This window comes from Stegastes partitus, unplaced genomic scaffold, assembly GCF_000690725.1.
Source record: "Stegastes partitus isolate 25-593 unplaced genomic scaffold, Stegastes_partitus-1.0.2 Scaffold221, whole genome shotgun sequence".
Classification (NCBI taxonomy): Eukaryota; Metazoa; Chordata; class Actinopteri; family Pomacentridae; genus Stegastes; species Stegastes partitus.
In genome coordinates, this window is record NW_007577952.1 from 239208 (window position 1) to 245218 (window position 6011).

Consider the following 6011-nt stretch of genomic DNA (forward strand, 5'->3'; position numbering starts at 1 on the left):
TAAATAAATAAATACTAAATAAATAAAGCTAACAAATACATGACTCTATGTTAGGTGCCAACCCCTAATAAAACCAGCCCTGATTTTATGAAGGTATGTGAAGCTGTCCTGTGTGAGGCATCATTAGGCAATAATGTCAAGTCACTGTTTTTTTATATTGCATATTTAAAGCAACAGGCATTACACTGCTTTCTAGTAGAAAAATATGACCAACATTACAGGGTAACCTTGGACTGCCCAACTGGAGATGGTGGGGCCTTGGACCTGCTGAGTGTGGACACCAGGGGTGCATATTACTAAATTATCGTTATTTTCTTGTACTTTCTATATTTTTGAATGCTGCTGTGGCATGTAAATTCCCCCCAATGGGGGATCAATAAATATTGTATTGTATTATATTGTATTGTATTGTACTGTATTGTATTGTATTGTATTGTATTGTATTGTATTGTATTCTATTCTATTCTATTCTATTCTATTCTAATTTAGGTATACCTATGTTTAATTCAGATATTAGGAATAAAACCCTACAAATATACAAATATATGTACAAAATACACCTTAGCTGAATACAATGGATATTAAGCAAAACATCCTAAAATATTATTAATTATCAGAGATTAACCTGACCAATTTAGAAGTAAAGTAGTATAGTAAGTAAATTTTTGTAGTAAATGGTATTTCTATGTGTTTTTTTGTGTGTGTGTTTTATATATATATATATATATTCATATGTGGCATCGTGTGACCTATATCTATATATATGTGAGTGTGTGTGTGTGTGTGTGTGTGTGTGTGTGTGCATACGTATATACTAACCCTATTTAGGACTTTCATGTTGTCATACATAGAAGGTCTTTCGGGGTCTATGGACCCCAAGAAAGTATATGTGCAAAATATTTTTTGGTAATCATTATTGACTTTTATACTATGGTAGATAAATTTTCTGATAAGCTGACATATCTTTGATTCTGAATAAAGTCCTGAATAGGGTTAATTTGCACTGTTTTTGTTTTTCAAAATGTAATTTAATTTATTTCATTTCTTTTTGAATATTTGTAATGCTGGAGACATTGATCTCCCTCTCTCTCTCTTTCTTATTCTCTCTTCCTTCTTTCTCTTTTACAACAGAAAAAAAAAAATTAAAACATTGGTAATATTCTATACTTTATACACTGAAGAAATATAAAAACCCAGGTTCTAAATAAATCTTTGCTGAGTTAGAGAATTGGTTGAACATATTTCTGTTACCACTGAGTTATTTCACACCTTGGTCAGGTTATGCTTCAAAGGGCTACGATTAGATAGCGTGATCAGAACACAGAAACTCCTTTGACCAGTGAATATAAAAATATGCCTTAAAATGCAACTTTATTCAAATCACACGATGCCACAGATGATGTGAGAAAGACGAGAACAGGCTGCTGGCTGCTGGATGTTGACATGTCAGGTAGAGCTGTAGCCAGGTACTTAAATGTCCACCATTGCTCTGGAAAGCTGGATGGAAATGTCCGACAACGTAATCTTCTTCCTCAAAATGTCCACAAACTTCACCAAGCCTTTCAGGAAGAGTGGGACAACATTTCCCAAGCAGCATTGACAGGATCATTAACTCGGTGCAACGCCGTTGTTTGCCTCCTGTGTGATTTCTGGTTTTCATACCACTCTCAATCTGCCTATTATCATTTATGAAATAATGCCTACATTGTTGTTTTATGTCCATTCTCTTGTAGAAATTATATAGAAACAACAAATAGTTATTCCCCTATGACAGAAAGAATGAATAGACTTTATTAGGACATTACATGCTGCTTTTATGTTTTTGGTTTAATATGCATTTCCAGCCTCATTAGGTTTTTATCTACTAAAATTAAAATGCAACTTTATTGTTAGTGCACATAGTACAACAGTATGAAGGCCTGTCACATATCCCAGCTTGTTAGGAAGATGGGGTCAGAGTGCAGGGCAGGGTCAGCCACACTACCGCACTCCTGCTGGAGATAGAGATAAGGGCCTTACTCAAGGCAGCTTGGCAATGCTGATGCTTGACCCTCCTGAGCCTCAACCCAAAGCCTTGTGCAGTGAGCCACAAACACACATTAATGTCTAGTTGTCATTTAAAAAATGTAATATTTTAAAGACATGTAACACACTTACAATATCTTGTAAGGAAATCAAAATTTCCCTCACTCCAGTCTGCTGTGAATATTTTAAAACAGATGTCCTACCATTTCTCTTTTTTTCTTGAAGAGACTCTCAGAGGTGTGTGAAAGAAAGCAGTCCCTGAGGTAACATCATGGCTGTGGGAAGTCGACAGTGCTCTCCTTGGACTGAACAAGCTGTCATGGGTAAAGGTCACGAGTCAAAATCCAAAGCGAGACCATGAAAAACATTTAAAAAAAAAAAAAAGAAAAAAGAAAAATGCAGTTCTAATAAATTTTGACAGAAAACACCTGTATGCAATTTTACAATCAAGGTTTCATGATTTTGGAAGGTTGTTTCTGAATGTGCAGAGAATGTAATTTAAATGCCATTTTTAATTTAAAGAATACTTTTTCCATACTTACAATTTTACGTACACATCTCTAGCTTAGACTCAACAATAATATCTTAAACCTTAAACCTTTGCTATTTTTATTCTTGTTTTTTGCAAATGGAATTTAGCGATACAATAATCTCAAAAAATAAAGATAAACTATTACAATATGAAGAAAACCTTGCTTGTATGAACAGCAGTTGGTCGGAGTACGACCTAGCAGTTGTCATCTGCTTCTATTGTCATGGCTGGTTTGTTGAATTAACCTTGTGACATCTCAGCAGCGCTCAGGAGTGGCTTATCGTACGCTGTAGCCACCCTGCTTGATACCCACTGTCAGCACAGATCAGACCTCGCCTGCACTAGACCTGCACTGACACCACACCTCCTTTAGCCCACAGGATTACTCCCATCAGTCTCAGCACAAAGAGGCTAACAGGACAGGTGAACCTGCTGGCTTGAAATACAGTCTCTCTAAATTCTTGTCTTTAGTGATAAACTTCCTCGAGTAAAATTGATGGCTGCTTTAGCGCAGACAACTATAGCCTTACATCACAACAGTGACGCCGCCTCCATCTTACACTTCCTTGTGCTCTCAGCAGGGGGTAGTCAAACAACACAAACCATGCTGCAGCTGTAAAGAGTACAAAAAATTATTGCTCTTATTTATGACATAGTTTAAGATTTACTTTTTTTTAACCTAAGATATTCAGAAGGTCAGGGCTGATGAAATGACATTAATGCTATTGGATATATCGTGCCGTGGATTTGTGTGTTGTACATTTCACATAACATCTACTGAAAAAATAATAGTTTTACATTTACTAGACAACAATCACTTGAAAATGGATTCCTGCACTGTAGGCTGAATTTATAGAGCCGTGTCAGTGCCATTATTAGTGTGATTTCTGCTGCGGCTGATATGGCTTGTACACTTGCTCTGCATAATAAAAGAATACTCTTCTTGCATAAATCTGTAGGACTTGAAATAAAAAAAAGACCATAATTGGTGCAGCAGCCACAGAGATATCCAGACACTTAGACCCGCAATATGGGTCAACCTCCTAAAACTCAAGCGCCCTCATTTGTCATATTTAAATAAGATAGCATCTTTTGTTAAAACATTCCCTGTCTGGTAGATATGCAGCCACCGGTTTGTTACACAGGCTTTCTAGTGTGAACGCTTGAGATATCCCTTGCAAAAAAAAAGGCCACAAGTGAGATCCTATCATACTGTAGTATCCCAAACATGAGGTCAACTGGTTTTGGAATATTTAGACTTTAAATGTCAAAATCCACCTTACTGAAGTCCAGCTTTTCTTTTTCAATTGAAACCTGGACTAGACAGCAGCAGCAACAGTGTCAGGTATACAAAAAAAACCCCGCTTTGTTTCATAATACATAATGGACATCCAGGCATTACTAACACACCAGAACTACGCAGCATCCAAAAGTGAGAGCGTGAGCAAGAGAGAGGGAAGGGAGAGAAAATGATGATGAAACTCAAGTGTAAGACACATTTTTAACACATTTCATGACCTGCAATTTGTGTGAAATGCCGTTTCTTCATGTTAAACATGTCAACTTATCTTGTTAGCAAAATGGCCTTTGCAGGATTACATCATTGGGAATTTATTTTGCTTCTCCTGACCCAAAAGATTCATTTGTTCCAAAGCTTAATCATGAGGAATCAGTACGTACATAATATACTTTGATATATACCATAATTGTCACCTGGAATCTTGATTTTTTTTCGTTGACTTTATGTTCTGCCCTAGAAACAGTGCGCACATCTGTAATATTTGTATCCAAGAATAAAAGCCGAATAAAGTGCATTGTCCTTGTGACTCTATAAGAAGCAATACACAACACAGGTGTGTACAAAGTATATAATCAAGTGTATTTCATCTTTATCCACGTTCTGTACACATATTAAGATCCATTTCACATGAACACTATACAATAGCAATGAGTGAGGAATGGTATATTTTCTGAGCGCTGAGCAGCTCACGTTGAATGGCACTTTCATAAAAAATAACAGGAAATCACAGAGCATGAATAAATAACTCAACAGAGAAAATGGCTTTATATTATCAGATCCATTGAGTAACAGATTCAGCACATATAAAATGCACAATGCAACAAAACCAAACATTTGTTTGTTCCAACCTTGTGTTTTCTCTGCATTATCTGAACTGTAAACAAAAATAAAGTTAAAATAAAAAAGATATTTGCAGCTATCAGAGGAAAGTGTGCTTTTTGTCCGGATTTTAAGTCAAAGGCAATCTAAAATGTAATGTGTTAAGAGGAGTGGTAACAAGATACATCGAAATATCAGAGAAATATCAATACAATTCACAAATCTTCAATTATTCATCTCATAGAATAGTCTTTTAATAACTGATAGAAAAAACAATACATGTTTGGCTGCTTTACAAGGAATACCTATGTCTCAAAGATATGTTTACATTTTCTGTGTGCTTCTGAATTATCCCATGACAGTTTAGAGGAAAGAAAAGATCATGAGTGAGCCAGCCTCTGGTGGTGAGGTGCGTCGGTTCTCTCTTTCCAAGAGGCGGTCAGAAAAACTTCCTCGCGTGTGATTCTGTGTTCCTGAAAATTCCTGTGAAGTTTGGGCCGTGACAGTTTTGACGTCGTCATGAAAAGCTGTGAAGGGGGCCGAGCGTCTTGGATGTTTATTCTTCTTCATACCTTCCCTGCGTTTCACAATGCTTTTTCCGATCTGCTAACCTCTATATGTACATACAAGCAGTGTTTACAGAGAAATACCTTCACTGGTGTGGACTGACTTGTTCACAATTATCCCTACTTGGAATGGCATGGCACATCGACTGTGAAATCTCACATAGATAGTGTTTCTGATCCATCATACGATAAGGTTCACTGACCGGAGTATGTTAAGTGATTGAATAATCCTATTAAGATGCGGTATTTTTCACCAGGACAGCTAAATATCTTGCTTCATTTATGATACTCCATCAGCAACGTACAATAATACCATCTCTTGTGGACAGAGGCAGAGTGATTGGGGAGTTTTAAAACCACATGAGACGACATGGAGGCTGCAGAGATGATGTCTTATCCAAATAAAAGCTCTCTCTTTGAGTGTAGTCAGGATGACTGGGGTGCTCTCTGCTCACCTGCCATAAAAATTCAATAAGTGGCCCGCTCTGCCTCATATATCAGCATGTAGACATTGAGACTTGAGATAGAGCATTACAAAGAAGTACAAAGAAACCGGATGTTCTCAGCACTCTTCACTGTGCCATATCCATGCTATATACAAAGCCAAAGTGGATATGCCTCTTCCTAGCTCATTAAAAACATAAAAAAAATGACACACTAATAAAGAATCGGTGGATGCAGACTGAGTGCACATTGTGACACAGAGGATGAGTCAAATCTTGTGCCGTATATACGAATTTACCACTAATAGGAGCTGGGCAACCTTGAT